Source organism: Mastigoproctus giganteus, chromosome 9, assembly GCF_048544385.1.
Source record: "Mastigoproctus giganteus isolate SK-2022 chromosome 9, ASM4854438v1, whole genome shotgun sequence".
NCBI classification, from domain to species: domain Eukaryota; kingdom Metazoa; phylum Arthropoda; class Arachnida; order Uropygi; family Thelyphonidae; genus Mastigoproctus; species Mastigoproctus giganteus.
The window spans coordinates 224,020,717-224,041,362 of record NC_143583.1 but is presented as its reverse complement, the minus strand read 5'-3'; the positions used below and the strand labels follow the sequence as shown (position 1 = coordinate 224,041,362).

The 20,646-nt window shown below is 38.6% G+C and overlaps 1 protein-coding gene across 1 annotated transcript in view; it reads left to right on the top strand.

Moving 5' to 3' along the window:
* Positions 1 to 20,646, top strand: part of LOC150081134 (thialysine N-epsilon-acetyltransferase) — a 156,372-nt gene that overhangs the window by 20,312 nt on the left and 115,414 nt on the right. The window lies entirely within an intron of this gene.

Below are 20,646 nucleotides of genomic sequence, written 5' to 3'. Positions count from 1 at the left end.
GTTTTGATCAGTTCCAGAAGCAACTCTCAAAATCTTCACAATGATGTAAAACAAATTTGCAGAATATGCTATAGGCCATTTAAATATCGCCACCACTGTCATTATAATCACACTAGAATCCATAAGAAAACCAGGTCTTTCAAATCAGATTTAAATGCTTCTACAAAAGAAATATGTTACACCAACAATAACTTTGATAACATTACTCATCCTTCGCTGGAAAGAATCAATGTTTTTAGTAGTTCTGGAGGCATGGATCAAGATCTTCATGATCCTGTAAAAGAACATTTTACAGAGTCAAAAAGATTTGGCTTGGATTCAAAGATTGAACTTGTAGAAGTTGATGTTGACACAAGAAAACTGGAATACAACTGTGATACTTGTGGAAAGAAGTTTACCAGGAAAAATTATCTTGCTTTTCATAAAAAAAAACATTTAAGAAAAAAATCTTCAAAACAAACCTGCAGGGAAATTTTCTAAATGTCAAAAGTCATTTAAGTATCATCACGGGCTTTGCGACCGCATGAGAAACTAATAAAGAAGGAAAACTGGAAATGACCACTTGCAATTCAGATTTTCTCTTCACTAAGAAATTCTCTTCTAGGAAAAGAATTTCTTATACTGATACAGACTCAGATAATATCAGTATTCATTCCACAGAAGAAACAAAAGTTTTTAATACTTTGAAAACGAACAGTCAAGATCTTCATAGTAATGTAAAACACCATTTCACAGAATCAAATAGATTTTGCTCAGATTTGGAGATTAAATCTGTAGAAAATGGTGACAGAAATTCAGAACACATCTGTGAGACTTGTGGAAGGACGTTTACCAGGAAAAATTATCTTACTCTACATAAAAAAAAACATTTAAGAAAAGATCTTCAAAACCACATGAGAAACCGTAATGAAGAAGAAAAACAGGAAATAACCTCTTGCAATTTAGATTTCCATTTAAGTAAGAGGATTTCTTATACTGATAACAACTCAGATAATAATATCCATATTCATTCTACAGAAGAAACAAATGTTTTTAATTCTTCCAGAAGTCAAGATCTTGATAGTAATCCAAATGATCATTTCACAGAATCAAATGAATTCTGCTCAAATTTAGAGATTAAATCTGTAGAAAATGGTGACAGAAATTCAGAACACATCTGTGAGACTTGTGGAAGGAAGTTTACCAGGAAAAATTATCTTACTATACATAAAAAAAAACATTTAAGAAAAGATCTTCAAAACCACATGAGAAACCGTAATGAAGAAGAAAAACAGGAAATAACCTCTTGCAATTCAGATTTCCATTTAAGTAAGAGGATTTCTTATACTGATAACAACTCAGATAATAATATCCATATTCATTCTACAGAAGAAACAAATGTTTTTAATTCTTCCAGAAGTCAAGATCTTGATAGTAAACCAAATGATCATTTCACAGAATCAAATGAATTCTGCTCAAATTTAGAGATTCAATCTGTAGAAAATGGTGGCATAAGAAAACCAGCATACAATTGTGAGACTTGTGGAAGGAAGTTCACCAGGAAAAATTATCTTGCTTTTCATCAGAAAATGCATTTAAGAAAAAAGCATCAAAATACAGCCACTAGAACCACTGCAAACTGCAATTCAGCCTCCAGTGCTTTTAGAAAGGACATATCTTATGCTGACATTAAGTCTGATAATGATATAAATACTTCTTCCACAGAAGAAATAAATGATTTTAAGAGTTACAAAAGCAAGGGAGATTTTCACAGTCTTGTAAAACAGCATTTCACAGAATCAAACCAGTCTTGCTCAGATTCCAAGATTTTGCCTAAAGAAGGCTCTGATGATATGATACATCCTACACAGCATCTTGACATTAATAAAGTTACCACTGAAAAGCTGTTTTCTATGAACAAAAATTCTCTTCCATTACATCAGAGCATACATTTAAGAAAAGACCATCAAAACATAGGCACAGGAGAAATTTGTAAAATATGTTATAAGTCATTTAAATATCGTCGCAGTCTTTATAGTCACATGAAAATCCATACTGCAGATAATGAAATAACTGATTCTCAGTTTGATGACCATAGTAACATAAGAAATGTCTCTAATAAGAAGAAACTGCGCGTTTGTAATACTTGTAAAGAAATATTTACGGATTGTGTGGATTTTCTCAATCACATGAGAATTCATGCTGAACAACTGTACATTTGTAATATTTGTGGTAAAGAACTTGATAAATATGATTTTAGTAGTCATCTTGAACTTCATCACCCTGAACAGAAACATATACTTAATGCTTCTCCTCAAGTAGTATTCTATGAATGTGTTGACCTAGGTAGTTGTACAGTAGTTCATGCTGTAGAGCTACCTCCTTGTGACAGTGTTGAAAACATTTTAAAGACAAATATGATTTCACAACAGAACTTATGAAACCTGACCATCACTATGATAATTTTATATGGAATGGACTGATTAATCCATCTAGTCATTCAAAAGAAATATAGATGCGTTCTTTAAAATAGGACAGTTCAAAGTGAACATCAGTTCTGATTATCTTAGTTACGCGAATGTTATGTTTATACCCTGGCACAACTATTAGGTGAGAGGAGTTTTCAGCTAATCATTTTGATAATGAATACCATGTTAATCATATTTAGTTGTCACTAGAACTGCTGTCAGCTGTGTTGGGTCATTTTGTCATACAACATTGCCCCAGGGGCTCTCATCTGGTAGGCGCCTCCGTAGCCAGGTGGGAAGGAGCAGCAGTGCGTAGCACACGCTTCTTGATTAGACCGGGGTTCGAGCCCGTCACCACCAAATATGGAGGATGCGGAAAGGTCAAAGACTGACCACCGCATATCCCGGAGCAATATGGCCTTAGTTGCTAATGCTCCTAAAAACCAAATAACAAACAATAACAAACAATCTCATCTGGTAAGTATGGGCTTGGTGCACCCAGGGTCCTGAGCTGGATATCATCACTCTTCCCTTTCTTGGTGATTCCTTTCTACTTCTCTCTCTCTCAGGGTAACTTGGAAATTTTTTTTTGGCCGGTGCACCATAAGCCTCAGCCTTCCTTGCACCATATGGCTAATAATAATAATAGTATAATGGACCAATGCTAAGGTTGGAAAAAGACAAAACAGCACAGAAAGGGGAACTATAGGAAATTTTGGAATTGGTGAAAGAATGAAAGAGGTGAAAGACTTGTGGAATTTACAGAATCTCAAGGATTGTCAGTAATGAACCCTTTTTTCAAGAAAAGGGTGAACAGAAAGTGGACATGGAAGAGTCCAAATGGATTAACAACTAATGAAATCAACTTCATCCTCACTAACAGAAGATATATTGTGAATGATGTTACCGTCCTGAATAAGGTAAATGTTGGAAGTGATCACAGAATGGTAAGATGTACACTTGATATAGATATAGGAAAGGAAAAAACTGACTCGAGAAATAATACAAAGGTCTTTGAGATAACAGAAGAGGAGAAAAAGTAGTATGTTAGTTATTTGGTTTTTAGGAGCATTAGCAACTAAGGCCATATTGCTCCGGGATATGCGGTGGTCATTCCCTGACCTTTCCGCATCTTCCGTATTTGGTGGTGACGGGCTCGAACCCTGGTCTAATCAAGAAGCGTGTGCTACACACTGCTGCTCCTTCCCACCTGGGTACGGAGGCATCCAAAGCAGTATGTACTGGAACTTAAGAACAAGTTTGAGCTTCAGCAGACTGCTCAGTACCGAGATATTGACGAGCAATATTACAACTTTCTGAAAGTAATAAAGCCCAAGAAACCTATAGGGATAAAGAAATCCAAAGAAGAAAAAATTGGTCAAGAAACACTTGTTATGATGAACCGAAGGCGAAAAATGAAGAGCAAGATAAACTGACAAGGAAAAAATTGAGTATACTGAGTTAGCAAAGTCAAAGAAGGCTCAGAGAAGACATAAGAAGATTTAACACAAGAAAAGTAGAACTAGCATTAAGGGAAAACAAAGGATTTAAATCAGCAGCCAGGAGCAGTAATATAGAAAGACAAATGATACTGAAACTGAAGAAAAGCGATGGTGTACTTATAAACAGCAGAGAAAGCATAATTCAAATAGCAGAAGACTACTATAGAGAATTATACAAGGAGCGAGGGAATGATGCCAGCATTGAGGAAGATGGATTGCAAATTATAAACACATACGACATACCCGATATTCTTCCTGCTGAGGTAGAACACGCATTGAAGAAAATGAAGAATCAGAAAGCCCCGGGAGAAGATGAAGTTACTGTAGAGTTGTTAAAATTGGGAGAAAGAGACATAACACAAAAACTGGCAAGGCTCTTCACAAAGTGCATTAGAAAAGGTGTGACTTAAATCAGAAATAAATTATAGACCAATTAGCTTGTTATCCCACATATACAAGTTGTTCACAAGGGTCATTACTAACAGATTAGAAAGAATACTTGATGAGAATCAACTGAAAGAGCAAGCTTGCTTTAGGACAGGATTCTCAACTATTTTGAAGAAAATATATGAGAATGCTACCTCCTTTATTAGACTAGACAAAGACAGTAGGAAATTTAAAATCGAGAAAGGAGTTCGACAAGGAGACAATATCTCCCAAGCCATTTACTGCTGCTGCCCTCGAGGAAGCTTTCAGAAGATTAGACTGGTCGCAGAAAGGAGTCAATGTGAACGGAGAGTGCCTAAACCATTTACGATTTGCAGATGACATTGTGGTCATAAGCCACGATCCCAAAGAATTAGAGGAAAATCTTAATCAGTTATGCACAGTTAGTAAGGATTTTGGACTAAAGATGAATATGGCGAAAACAAATGTAATGATGAACAAGTATGCCACAGAAAGGGAAATAATGATTGAAGGAGCAGTAATTGAAAAGGTGGAGTCATATACTTATCTGGGACAAGTTATTAGCTGTAATAATGATAAATGGCTGGAAGTCAAGAGAAGAATAAATTTTGGATGGATAGCATTCAGAAAATATAGTCACATACTGAAGAGCAATATCCCAGTTTGTCTGAAACGTAAAATAATGAACCAATGTATACTCCCCACCATAACTTATGGAAGTGAAACTTGGGCACTCACCAAAAGAATGGAAGAGAAGCTGAGAACTACACAGCAAAGAATGGAATGAATTATATTGGGAATCAGACTGTTAGATAAGAAGAGAAACACATGGATTAGGCAGCAAACTCAAGTAAAGGACATTCTTATCAAAACTAAAGAACTAAAATGGTCTTGGAAAAAAGCTCGAAGACATGATGACAGATGGACTAAGAAAATAACAGAATGGTACCCAAGAGGAGCTAGAAGAAAACCTGGAAGACAAAGGCGGAGATCGATAGATGAAATTCACAAGTTTGTGGGTAGTAAATGGATGGCCAATGCTCAAAATAGAAGGAACTGAAAGTTGCTGGAGAGGCCTTCACCTGCAGTTGATTGAAAATGGCTGATGATGGATTATACTATGCTAGGCGGGTCAGTTAGGGTCAGTTTGGTCCAAACAGAATTCAGCTGTTTTGATCTACTCATCTCTTGTTCACCCAACTGAAACAAACTCCCAGTCATCATCATCATCATCAGACATTTTCAATCCACTGCAGGATGAAGGCCTCTCCAGCAACTTTGTCTAGTCTAATAAAGGAGGTAGCACTCTCATATATTTTCTTCAACATCATAATATGTGGGGTATCTATGCCTTGTCTTTCCAGTGCCCGAAACATTGCCTTATGCTGTATGGAGTCAAATGTCTTTTCATAATCCACAAATGCCAGGCATAATGGTGTTTTATATTCATTTGCTTTCTCCATTAGCTGTGATATTACGTGAAGGTGATCCATAGTTGAGAATCCTGTCTTAAAGCCATCTTGCTCTTTCGGTTGATTCTCATCAAGTATTCTTTCTAATCTGTTAGTAATGACCCTTGTGAACAACTTGTAAAATATAATGCCTTATTTATTAAAAAAAAAGTGCCTTATTTATTAAAAAAAAAGTGCCTTATTTATTAAAAAAAGTGCCTTATTTGTCTAATAATGAATTAGTGTTAATTCATTATTAGAATTTGTTACTAAAAATTTAGTTTTGGCATAAATGGTATGCAGCCTTTTGATCAAGTAAGACAATAAAACACATTATGTAAAAACAATTAAATGCATGGAACCACCCAATCAGTTGGGCAGGTAAGTGCTGGATGGAGAATTTTGCTCATTTTTATTTGGAAGCCACATTCTCCATGGACTTTGAAGATGGGGAGTTTTAAATTCATTGTACTTACAACATCCCTGATCCTATGTTGCCATCTCCTAAATGTATATGTAAAAAAAGTTTAAACAAGTTTCTTTTCTATGTATATATTGTACTTTTATTCTCATGCTATCAGCGTGATAGAGTTTTTAGTATTAGTAGAGGCACATGATGCAAGAAAGCAGCATCAGCCAAAAAAAAAAAAAAAAAAACTCCCATTTCACTCCTCCATTTGTTCCAAATGCCTGTTCAGCTCAGCCTTAAATTTATTTAGGCTATCAACTTCCACAACAGAAGATGGAAATCTGTTCCACCAATCAACCACCCGTTGGCTAAAGGCAAATTTCCGCACATCTATTGTACAACTGTCTTTCCTCAATTTGAATCTATGCTCCCCCCTCAGGTTCTTAATCTGAGCAAGAATCACATCAGCATTCAGCTTGCTCAATCGATTCAAAGCATTATACACCTCAATCAGATCACCTCACAGCTGCCTACCCTCCGGGAAATGCAATTTTCAGAAATTAAGCCTTTCTCAGTAAGAGCGCCCCTTTGTTCCCCTCACCAATCTTGTTTCCCTTCTTTGTACTCATTCTAGCAACTCTACATCCTTCCTAAAATGAGGCCTCCAGACCTGTACAATGGGATAATCACCTCCATGTTCCTGCTAGCAAAATTCCTATATATCATTAACAAGACTCCATGGCCTGCCCTGGCAGCCTGTCTGCACTGCTCAGCAAATTTCATATTTGATTGAAAAATTATTCCCTGCTCTTTTTTACATTCCACTTTACCAACATACCACATTTGGTATGTTTCTCTTGGGTTATTGCAAATGCATCATTTTAACATAGCTATCTACCAAGGTAGTTAAATTAATTAATTAATTAAATTGGCATTGTTTTGGTTATCTCATATTGTGACTGTCTTCACAATGAGTTGTCATAGTATATTGTTATTTATTCTCAGCAGATACCACCACCCAGATGGCACCGTTTCAAAGCTTGTTGACTTCTCTTTGATTGGTAGGCAGTTACTCGGGGTGTTGCAATAGTAACAACCCAGCTATGAAGTATAACTTCACAATGTGAGAGATGCCCTGATGGTGTGTACCGATATAGACTATAAAGTATTTAGGGGCAAAGGCCTCATGCTACGAGGTAGAATGACTATGGCACCTCCATAGCCAGGTGGGAAGGAGCAGCAGTGCATAGCACACGCTTCTTGATTAGATCGGGGTTTGAGCTCGTCACCACCAAATACGGAGGATGCAGGAAGGTCAGGGAATGACCACCTCATTTCCCGGAGCAATATGGCCTTAGCTGCTAATGCTCCTAAAAAAAAAACCAAAATAACAAAAAAAAAATAGAATGACTAACACGTAGATTAGGTCATCCCATTTGGCATTTTTGTAATGCCAAACAATACGAGGTTGGGAATAGCTATGAGATAAAGGCTCCATTGGAGAAGAAACAATCACCAAGTTGTGATCTGAGGTGCCTAAAGGAAAATTCACTTCGACTGTGTACTTAGAAGGGTTGGGTTGTTTGTGAGAAAAAGATCAAGTGTGTTGGCTGCATGGTTGGGATTGGCCAGTATTCTTGTAGGTGAATGAACAATCTGTGCAAAGTCATTAGTAATTGCAAAAGTCTCAGCATCTCAACTAGTTGGGTCGGTGTGAAAACAAAACGGAAGCCAGCTGGAGTTGTGAACATTAAAATCACCAAGGAAAATTACCTCACTGTTAGGACTGGAGAAAGTCAAGTTGCAAAGAGAGGAAGTCAAAGAGCTCCTAGTGATTAGTGGAGTTGGAAGAACAGTAGAGACAACAGATGAATTTGACATAATGAGGTAGAGAGATTTTAATCCAGAGAAGATCGTAACGAGAAGATTCCAAATTACCAGGTCTCTGACAGGGAATATCGGAATGGACATAAGCACAAGTACCACCCTTGAGGCGAAAGGAATCACACAGCAAATAATTTGGGCAACTGAGATGAGCAGTGGTTGAATCAACCGATAACTAAGATTCTGTCAGAAAAGGTACATGGGGTTTGGCAGACTAAGTGGAAATGGACATCGTTGAGATTAGAATTGAGCCCACATATATTTGTGAAAAGAACTAGGAAGTGTTTGGGAGGTTTAGATCTTTTCGCAGATAAGCTTGCTCTATTAGCTTGGCAATTCATGGTGTATTCAATAGTAAGAAAAAGTGGGGGGGGACATGCTGTATGAAGTAATGAAATTTTTGGATATGGCTTACACATAGTAAGAAAATACCCAGATCCTTGACATAACGTGACCTTAACAATGCCCCCCCCCCTGCATACACACTATTTGGACTCCCTCCAGTCACTATCTGGCAGAGTAGAGATAGCAAGATAATACATTAACTGGTCCGGAAGCCTCCTAAACAGTTACCAATAGGTTTGGTCCGGTGTACTAATTAGCGGCTGGCCTGCGAATACTGTTTTAGAGCTGTACCCTCGATATGCAATGAACATTGGATCTTGCCATGATGTTCATCATAACCTAAAAAGTCATGAGTCATACTGCATGATGGAAGAGATGGGGGAAGGGTTGCTTGGAACTTAGCTCTTGAGACTAAACATGAGTTCCACCACTTCAAGACTCCAATAAGCAAAGTGGTGGTATTTCACCGGTTGATGAGAGTCATCTACCACCTAGTATACAGTACTCAAGGTGTGGCCTGATCATTGCCTTATACAAGGGGATAATCATCTCCCTATCCCTGCTAGAAAAAGTCCTGTATATCATTGACAAGACACCATGAGCTACCCTTGCAGACCATCTGCACTGCTCAGAAAACTTCATATCAGCCTGCAAAATTACCCCCAGGTCCTTTTCATTCTCTACCCCTGTCAGTGTAGTACCACGGAGTTGATATGTTACTCTTGGGTTACTGCTTCCCATATGTAGTACTTTACATTTGTCAATGTTAAACTTCATTTGACATCTCGCAGCCCATCTGCTCAACTTTTCTAGATCCTGTTGCAGCAATGTACTGTCATTAGTGTAATTTACAACCCTGCCAACCTTCGTATCTTCTGCAAACTTGGACATTAAGCCTGATGTACCATTATCAGTATCATTTATAAATACAACAATGGACCCAAAAACAGAACCCTGGGGGGGACTCCACTACTAATATTAGTCCACAAAGAGCAGTGTCCATTGATTACCACTCCTGTCTTTTCCCACTCAACCATCCATTTATCCATAGCAGCAATTTGCCTCCAATGCCAATTTGTTGTTGCACATGGCAGACTGTATCAAAGACCTTTTTAAGGTCCAAATATTCATATCAAAGTTATTCTTTGCATCCAGTTCCTTTATGACTACATCATAGTATCCAATCAGATTGATCAGACAAGACTTCCCCTTAACAGACCCATGCTGTGTCTGAGCTGTAACTGAAGTCTCTAGATGATCCTGCAATGCTTCTTTAACTAGTGCCTCCATTAATTTCCCTGGAACAGAAGTTAAACTAACAGGTCTGTAATTACCTGTTCAACTGTTGATGATCCTGCTCACGTAGCTAACAAACTAAATGAATATTTTCCATCTACACATGAGGATCCTTTGTGGATTGGGGTCACATTTTCACATCTCTAGTCCATGGGTACCTCCCCTGAGGGAAGCTCTCATAATTATGGCTAAGGGTTTGCTTACTTCCTTTGCCACTTCCTTTAATATAACTAACTGGATAGATTCCATCCACACCAGATGCCATTCTTATGTTTATCTTTAACAATTTCTCCTCCACTTGATTCTCAGTTATTACAAGATTATCTAGCTTACTGCCAGAGTTTAATACACCTGTAGCATTCCCCTCCCTGGATAACTCCTGATGTGTGAATGTAGATGCAAAATATTCATTTAGTTTGTTAGCTACCTGAGCTGGATCATCAACAGTTGAACCATCGATATCAAGTGGACTAATCTGATTCATCCCATTCCTTCTAGAGTTTACATAAGTAAAGAACTCTTTGCTGTTTTTCTTTACATCATTTGCCAAAGATTTCTCTTAATCTGCCTTTGCCTGCCTAACCTCCTTTTTGACTTGGTTACAGACCAGCTTATATCTATCATAGGCTTCTGTGTCACCTGTTATTTTATGTATTCCATGCAATTTGCTTCTCTGTCACATGTATAATTAGTTCATCTGACATCCATTTAAGCCTAAATCTTGTACAATGCAGCAACTTACCCTTAATGCCATACCTCTCCAGTTTGTACAGCAGTCTTCCCTGTGGAACGGTATCAGAAGCTTTCCTGAAATCCAAGTATATGGCGCCTCCGTAGCCAAGTGGGAAGGAGCAGCAGTGCGTAGCACACACTTCTTGATTAAACCGGGGTTCGAGTCCGTCACCACCAAATACGGAGGATGCGGAAAGGTCTGGGAATGACCACCGCATATCCCGGAGCAATATGGCCTTAGTTGCTAATGCTCCTAAAAACCAAATCACAAACAAACAAACAAACATCCAAGTATATGATATCAAATTTATTTTTGTCATTCAGTTCCTTTGTGACCACATCATGGTATCCAATCAAATTGGTCAGACAAGACTTCCCTTTAATAAACCCATGCTGTGTCTTAACTATTCCTGCAGTGCTTCTTTAACCAGTGACTCCATTATTTTCCCAGAACACAAGTTAAACTAACAGGTCTTAGTTACTTGTGTCACCTTTTGAACCCCCTTTGTGAATTAGTGATATATTTGCCCACCTCCAGTCCATGGGGATCTCCCCTGAGTCCAAGGAAGGTCTCATAATTATGACTAAGGGTTTGCTTACTTCCTTTGCTGCCTCCTTTAAAGTAACTGGATAGATCCCGTCTACCCTAGGTACCTTCCTTATGTTTAATTTCAGGAATTTCTCCTCCACTTTACTCTCAGTTATCACAAAATCACTTAGCTTCCTGTTAGAGTTTGATAAACGTCTGGCATTCCCCTCATCGAATAACTCCTCGTGTGTGAATGTAGATGTAGAATTCTCATTCGGTTTATCAGCTACCTGAGCATGATCATCAATAATCAACCCATCTATGTTAAGTGGTCTAATCTGATTCATCCCTTTCCTTCCAGAATTTACTTAAGTAAAGAGCTCTTTGCATCCTTTGCCAAAGATCTCTCATAATCTGCCTTCGGCTGCCCAACCTCCTTTGGACTTGATTACAGACAAGCTTATATGGGTTGGTCACTCAACCACTAGCAAGGCTTTTGTAGATTTATTAGATGATTGTTTTCTGCAGCAGCATGTTTGGGAGGCAACTGGAAGGAGTAATACTCTTGATCTGATTATCAGTAGTGATTCTTCATTCATTAAGAACCTTCACATAAAGGAACCACTAGGCGGCAGTGATCACAGTGTGCAGAAGTGGGATTTACTCAAAGAGTAACTACCATCAGGGGTAAAGGGAAGATTTTTTTTGCTTTCATAAAGGTGAGTATGGTGGTCTGAGACAGTATTTAAATTCTATATGTTGGGATCAACTGATGATGTTTCCAACAGCAAATTCAAAATGGGAAGCATACCAACTAAGAAATAAACAATATTTCCTAGTTTGTATGAAAAGCCTAGTAGCCTAAGAAATATTGTCCAAGATTTAGGCCTAAATGTATGTCAGATGAACTAATTAGACTTTTGGCAGAGAAGAAAAATATATGGGATACATATAAATTAACAGGCGACACAGAAACCTATGATAGATATAAGCAGGTCTGTATCCAACTCACAAAGGAGGTTAGGCAGGCAAAGGCAGATTACGAGAAATCTTTGGCAAAGGATGCAAAGAAAAACAGGAAAGAGTTCTTTACTTATGTAATCTCTAGAAGGAAGGTGATGAATCCGATTGGTCAACTTAATATTAATGGTTGAACTGTTGATGATCCTGCTCAGGTAGCTAACAAACTAAATGTTTTCCATCTACATTCACACAAGGAGTTATTCAGGAAGGTGAATGCCATAGGCGTATTAAACTCTGGCAATAAGCTAGATAATATTGTAATAACTGAGAGTAAAGTGGAGAAGAAATTGTTGAAGATAAACATAAGAAATGCATCCGCGGTGGATGGAATCTATTCAATTATATTAAAGGAGGCAGCAAAGGAAGTAAATAAACCCTTAGCCATAATTATTGGAGCTTCTTTGGACCCAGTGGAGGTATCCATGGACTGTAAATGTGCAAATGTGACCCCAATTCACAAAAGAGTATGAAAGGGCAACACAAGTAATTATAGACCTGTGAGTTTAACTTCTGTTCCAGGAAAATTAATGGAGGCACTGGATAAAGAAGCACTGCAGGAGCATCTGGACAAGACTTCTGTTATAAAGCTCGGACACAGCATGGTTTTGTTAACGGAAAGCCTTGCCTGACCAATTTGATTGGATACTATGATGTGGTCACAAAGGAACTAGATGCAGGGAATAACTTTGATCATATATTTGGACCTTAGAAATGCTTTTGATACTGTTGCACATGGAAGACTGCTCAACAAATTGGAGCAGCGTGGCATTGGAGGCAAATTGCTGCTATGGATAAAGTGATGGTTGAGTGGGAGAAGACTGAGATTGGTAATCAATGGACACTGCTCATCACGGACTAATGTTATTAGTGGAGTCCCTCAGGATTCAGTGTTGGATCCATTGTTGTTTTCTGTATTTATAAATGATATTGTATTTATAAATGAAATGGTATATTAAGGTTAATGTCCAAGTTTGCAGATGATACTAAGGTTGGCAGGGTTGTTAAGGACAATAATGACAGTATGCTGCTGCAGCAGGATCTAGAAAGGTTGAGCAGATGGGCTGATGGGTGGCAAATGAATTTTGACAATGACAAATGTAAAGTACATACTACATATGGGAAGCAGTAACCCCAGAGCAATGTATCAACTCTGCGGTACTACACCGACAGTGGTAGAGAATGAAAAGGACCTGGGGGAAAGGTTTAAGTTTTGCAAATTACAATGTCTGGAGACTAGACACCTGCAAGGTGATCTGATTGAGGTGTAAAAAGCCTTGAATGGTTTGAGCATGCTCAGTGCTGATGGGATATTCTTCCTCTTTCTCAGAATAATCGCCTGAGATGGCATAAATTCAAATTGTAGGATAGATGTGGGGAAGTTTGCCTTTAGCCAGCGGGTGGTTGATTGCTGGAACAAACTTCCATCTGTCATTGTAAAGTTGTTAGCTTAAGCAAGGTTAAGGCAGAATTAGACAAACACTTGGAGCGAGTGGATGGGTGAAATGAGAAGGGTGTGTGTGTGTGGTTTTTTTTTTTTTCGCTGATGCTATATAAGTCTGCTTTCTTGCATCATGTGCCCTTGCTAATGCTAATATCTGCCATAGGCTTCTGTGTCACTTGATAATTTATATGCATCCCATACATTTATAGAATGAATGCTGAATACATGGACTAAACAGTTAGGTGATCAGTGCCCAACCTATTGGACTATCTGTTTTGTTAATATACATTGTGGCCTGATTGATAGTATGCATTCACTGAGTGATGTGCATGTGTAAATTGTTGATTTTCAATAAATACGGACAATGCGCAGATTCAAGCATGATTATTTCTTTAAATACTTGACCACATCTTGAATACATTTCATATGTAACTTACAGCTACAAAAGATAATGCACACCAGTCAGTTATTGTAATGAAGTAGCTGAAAATGTCATTTCATAATAGATTTGGCCGAGTGTAATCGGGTGACTAGGGGGTAAACAGTTACGGTACCAGGTTGCAGTATACCTTGATGTGCCAAGTTGTCACCCGCAGAGGTGTGTGTGTGAGAACTCCAATCATGAAAGGTATTAGAACCTATAATGCTTAGTATTGTGCATGAGTTGAATGTTGGGATGGGAAAATAGAAGATACTTGTTAACATTAGACTTGAATTTTATAGATTGTAACTTTGATGAAATACATGTGAAGGAAGGTTTTCCAAAAAGCCAAGATTGAAGGGATAAATGAGAAAGAAAGAAGAAAATTTGGTTCTGGAAGTACAAAAATAAATTGATGTTGACTGGTTGTGACATATGTTAGTGCTGGGTTGGAAGAGACAGGAAATTACAGAAGCCAATTCAGAAGAACAGTCTATGAAAAGGCAACGCAGGAGAAAAAGAATGTCTACTGAGTCAGTGGAGAGACTTTGTAAGAGACAGGGCATTAATTAACCTGAGTGCCCTCATTTGAATGGACATTCATTTAGATCTAAGCCCTGAAGTATCTCTTAATCAGTATAAAAAGTCTAATAGCTTTTTCAATTACATCCCTGAATGCTTTCCATTTAGAAAGCAATCAGGGATGCAATTGGAAATTTGTCTTTAGTCAGCGGGTAGTTGATTGCTGCAACAAATTTCCATGTCATTGTGGAAATTGATAGCGTGAATAAATTCAAAAATAAATGGACAAACTTTTGGAGCAAATGGATGGGTGAAATGGGAATTTTTTTTTTTTTTTTTGCCTAATGCTGTATAAGCTTGCTTTCTTGCATCACATGCCTCTGCTAATGCTATTATCCCTGGTGTTCCATTAAATAACTTGTTAACGTAACAAAATGGTTTGTATGTGGAAAATCCAGCTTAAAGCATTTTCTGAAAGGAAAGTTAAGGCAAAATACATCTTTTTGGGTCTAGTGATAACTGTAGAAATTATTAATATTAGTCAGATGAAGATGAACCATTGTTTCCTAAACAGTATATTGCCCTCATCGGCAGCACAGTAGGCGTGATCACTATCTTCCCCACATTAGGTGGAAAAGACCCGAGGTTGAATCCCGTAAATGGCTTGAGGAATTTTTATGGATCTTTTTGACAGTGAGGCTGAGTTAGATGGTGTCAGGCATGGGTAGATTAAAAAAAAAAAAAAGTTTCTCCTGGAAACTTGGGTTTTTTATCCAGAAAATTGACCGTAGAACATGCATGTTACGTATGGCGCAATATAGCCCGAGTTGCTGATGGGACAACCAAGAAAGGCTTAAATTCTGCTGTATATCAAAAGAAATAATATTGCCAGACAGTGATATCAACAGTATACACATATAGCAATATCTCTGGTGAAACTGCTTGCCTCACAAAACCCAGAAGTGGAAAATCTTAATTTCTGAAAATTAAGAACCTAACTTGTAACTTAAACCTCCCTTAACCACTGGAAAAAGTTATGCAAATTAACACATAGCACAATCATGCTCTCTTAAGCATAACAGTAATGAGAGAACTAAGCATACTTATAATCTAAGGCAGTGGTGTCCTGCAGGCCGGATCTGGCCTGTGAATAATTTTTATACGGCTGCTCGGAAAGTGAACTAAAACAGCATTTTAAAGTTGCGCCAATGCGCATACAGGCATGCAAGCACCGAGCTGGACTGTATCAAACATGTACGTGTAGTCCGGTGAAGTTATACATATGCTAAATACAGTTATGTGCATATCTATCTTTTCATATTGTGAAATTCTACTATTTTGATATAATGTGCTCGGTGTATTGAATTGTTATTAATTTGTATTGAAATAAAAAAAAATCATCCTTAAAAATTTTCCGAAAGAGGAAAGTCGATTTGGAGTGTTGTGTTTTTAATCAAAGAAGGACTGAAGAAAACAACAAAACACACTGAAAACCTATCAGTCAAGAAATTTATCTGCTGTAAGTGCGAGTTATTAAGTTGCACATTTAATCACTTTTGAAAGTAAACCGTTCAGTGATGGCGAATTTGTTAAACGTTTTTTGTTAAAAGCTATGGAAGAAATTTGTCCAGAGAAACGAATAATGATACAAGACATTAGTTTGTCTCGACAAACAATTAAGCAAAGAGTAGAAGATATTGGAAAGAATTTGTTTGAACAACTTTTGTAAGACATAAAACAAATGAGAAATTTTTTAGTATGGCACTGGATGACAGTATTGATGTAAATGACATAGCCCAACTCCTTATCTTCATATGTGGAATCCATGATAATTTTGTACCAGTTGAATATTTAGCTGATCTGCAGAGTATGCATGGAACAACTACAGGTGAAAATTATTTTAAAAATTTTTGCCAATCTATTGAAAAGTTAGAATTAAATATTAAACCCCTGGTAGGAGTCATAACCGAAGGTGCAAAAATATGACTGGTAAAAACATTGGGCGTATGGGTAAAATAACCAAGAAAATGATAGATATCGGAGCTGAACCTCAGTATTGGAATTCACTGCTTTGTGTATCAAGAAGCTCTGTAATGGGAATGTATGAGGGGTTTCCGAAAAGTAAGGTAACACATTTTCTCTCTCGATGTTTATAATACGGAATTTTAGCATTAGCATTAGCATTAGTAGAGGCATATTATGCAAGAAAGCAAGCTTATTCAGCATCAGCCAAAAAAAAAAAAAAAAAAAAAAAAAAAAAACCCACCACTACTCCCATTTCACCCCTCAATTCGTTCGAAATACCTGTCCAGCTGAGCCTTAAATTTGTTTAGGCTATCAACTTCAACAACAAGCGATGGAAGTCTATTCCACAAACCAACTGCCCGCTGGCTAAAGGCGAATTTCCGCACATCTATCCGACATCCATCCTTCCTCAATTTGAATTTATGCCCTCTCAGGTGATTATTCTGAGCAAGAGGAAGAATCCCATCGGCATTGAGCATGCTCAAACCATTCAAAGCCTTGTACACCTCTATCAGATCACCTCGGCGATGCCTAGTCTCCAGGCTCTGTAATTTGCAAAACTTAAGCCTTTCTTCGTAAGAGCAACCCTTTGTTCCATTCACTAATCTTGTTGCCCTTCTCTGTACTCGTTCCAGCAGCTCTACATCCTTCTTGAAATGAGGCCTCCAGACCTGTATACAGTACTCAAGGTGTGGCCTGACCAATGCCTTATACAAGGGAATAATCACATCCCTGTCCCTGCTAGAAAAATTCCTGTATATCATTGACAAGACACCATGAGCTACTCTTGCAGCTCGTCTGCACTGCTCAGAGAACTTCATATCTGCCTGCACAATTACCCCCAGGTCCTTTTCATTCTCTACCACTGTCAGCGTAGTACTACAGAGTTGATACGTTGATCTGGAGTTACTGTTTCCCATATGTAGTACTTTACATTTGTCAATGTTAAACTTCATTTGCCACCTCTCAGCCCATCTGCTCAACCTTTCCAGATCCTGTTGCAGCAGCATAGTATCAGTAGTGTCCTTAACAACCCTGCCAACCTTTGTATCGTCTGCAAACTTGGACATTAAGCCTGATACACCATCATCAATATCATTTATAAATACAGAAAACAACAATGGACCCAACACTGAACCCTGAGGAACTCCACTAATAACATTAGTCCACGTTGAGCAGTGTCCATTGATTACCACTCTCTGTCTTCTGCCACTCAACCATCCCTTTATCCATAGCAGCAATTTGCCTCGAATGCCACACTTCTCCAATTTGTGCAGCAGTCTTCCATTCGCAACAGTATCAAAAGCCTTTCTAAGATCCAAATATATAATATCAAAGTTATTCCCTGCATCCAGTTCTTTTGTGACTACATCATAGTATCCAATCAAATTGGTCAGACAAGACCTGCCCTTAACAAACCCATGCTGTGTCTGAGCTATAACTGAATTCTTGTCCAGATGATCCTGCAGTGCTTCTTTAACCAGTGCCTCCATTAATTTTCCTGGAACCGAAGTTAAACTAACAGGTCTATAATTACTTGTGTCAGCCTTTGATCCTCCTTTGTGAATTGGGGTTACATTTGCACATCTCCAGTCCATGGGTACCTCCCCTGAGTCCAATGAAGCTCTCATAATTATGGCTAGGGGTTTGCTTACTTCCTTTGCTGCCTCCTTTAATATAACTGGATAGATCCCATCCACCCCGGGTGCCTTTTTTATGTTTATCCTCAACAATTTCTCCTCCACTTTCCTCTCAGTTATTAGAAAATCATCTAGCTCACTGCCAATGTTTACTTCACCTACGACATTCCCCTTCCTGAATAACTCCTCATGTGTGAATGTAGATGCAAAATACTCGTTTAGATTGTTAGCCACCTGAGCTGGATCCTCAACTGTTGAACCATCAACATCCAGTGGACCAATCTGATTCATCCCTTTCCTTCTTGAGTTTAAATAGGTAAAGAACTCTTTTCTGTTTTTCTTTGCATCCTTTGCCAAGGATTTCTCATAATCTGCCTTTGCCTGCCTAATCTCCTTTGTGACTTGGTTACAGACCAACTTATATCTATCATAGGCTTCCACGTCACCCATTAATTTGTATGTATCCCATGCATTTTTCTTCTCTGCCATATGTCTCATTAGTTCATCTGACAACCATTTAGGCCTGAACCTTGAACAATATTTCTTGGTTGGTATGTAAAGCCTGGTAGCTTCCAAGATTAGTTCCCTGAATGCTTCCCATTTTGAATTTGCTGTTGGTAACATCATCAGTTGGTCCCACTGTATAGAATTTAAATACTGTCTCAGACCATCATAGTCGCCTTTACGAAAGCAAAAACCCTTCCCTTTACCTCTGATGGTAGTTACCTCCTTGAGTAAATCCCACTTCAGCACACTGTGATCACTGCCACCCAGTGGTTCATTTATCTGCAGATTCCTAATGCATGAAGAATCACTACTGATAATCAGATCAAGAGTATTACTCCCTCTTGTTGCCTCACGAACATGCTGGTGTAGAAAACAATCATCCAATAAATCCACAAAAGCCTTGCTAGTGTGTGAGTGACCAACCCACAAATTCCAGTCAATATCTGGGAAATTAAAATCCCCCATTATAAGACTCTCTGATTTACTGGCCCATTCTATTTCTCTGTACGGTATCTTATTATACTCATCAGAGTCATTAGGCCTATAGCACACTCCTACTCTCAATTTTGATTTACCTATGCTTATGTCACACCAAACTGACTCAAAACTGCACTGTCCAGCGATGTCAACTGGCTTCACTTCCTTGGATTTTGTGTTTTTTAACTAATAGCATAACCCCTCCTCCCTTCCTATCCTGTCTATCCTTTCTGTAGACGTTGTACTCCCCAAATTCCAGTTCTGCATTCCTTATATCTGTGTGACACCACGTCTCTGATATCCCAACTATATCTGCCTTTGATGTTTTGAGTAATACCTCAAATTCATCAAATTTATTTACTAAACTCCTAGCATTAGTGTACACGCAAGTATACATGCACCTATTTCTATTCTTAGCTACCCTAACACAACCCATGTGTTCACTTGTACCGCAATGACTTCCAGCAGTCTCTGAAATATCCTGCATCTTGTTTTTCAGGCTTCTGCTCATTCCAATAGAAGCAGTGCAAGAATCTCTTTCACCTCTGCCAGTGGCTACTGTTGATCCATTAGTCTTTGTCTCCCCCCAAGCTAGCAGTTTTCCGACCCACCTAACACTGCCTCGATAGCATCAGCAAATATTCTTGCACCCTTTCTATTTAAGTGTATCCCATCCCTGTAGAAGCAATCTCTTCTGTTAACAAGTACAGTCCAGGCTGAAAAAAATTCTACCCCTTCAGCCTTGCACAATCTTTCCAGGGCCGAATTGATCGACAAGGCTCTCATCATATACTCCCTCCTATCGTGTCTGGGCAGAATTGCAGACACTTTCAAATTCAACCCTACTTCACGGCTTTTTTTCAACAGTGACCTGTACTTGTTAAGTAATTCCGCTGGTCTCCTACTCTTAATATCATTAGTGCCAACGTGTACAACTATATCACCTTTTGTGCCCTTAAAAGATGATATCTGCTCTACAACGTCATCAACCTTTGCCCCTGGCAGACAAACCCTGGTCCTGTTCCACCTATCCTTTTTACAAAGCATGTTCCCCGTTTCCCTGACAATTGAGTCACCAACAACTACTAATTCCTGTTGGACCAGCGCATTCTGCCTTGGGGGCTGCCTCTGTGTTGCAAGATGACCAAGTCCAAGCTCTGGTGTTGATGTGGGCAGCTGAGAGCTTGATGGGCCCCTCAATTTATTTCCTTCGAGGGCATCCACCCTGTCCTTCAAGGTCTCATATAGGCCCATAACAACGCCGAGTTGTCGCCTAATTTCCTTGCACTCCTTGCATCGTGCACACACAAAGACATCCCCCATGGGAGTATCATGTCCCGTACCCGATTGCTCCGCAAACATCAAGCAAACAGTTCATCTTAAAAGGCCGTGATTCAGGGGGCAACCGCCCCCCCTCAGTTCTCCCCTGAGTCACAGCACTCCCATTAGCTTGAGCCTTTTGCTTTGCTGCTCTGGTCAGAGTCATGATTTCGATTTAAATGTCAATAAAATTACAATTTCAGAACAAAATTAAAACCTTAAACTTGTATCTTAACACAGTTATAACGCTATATTTATTTTTCGGTA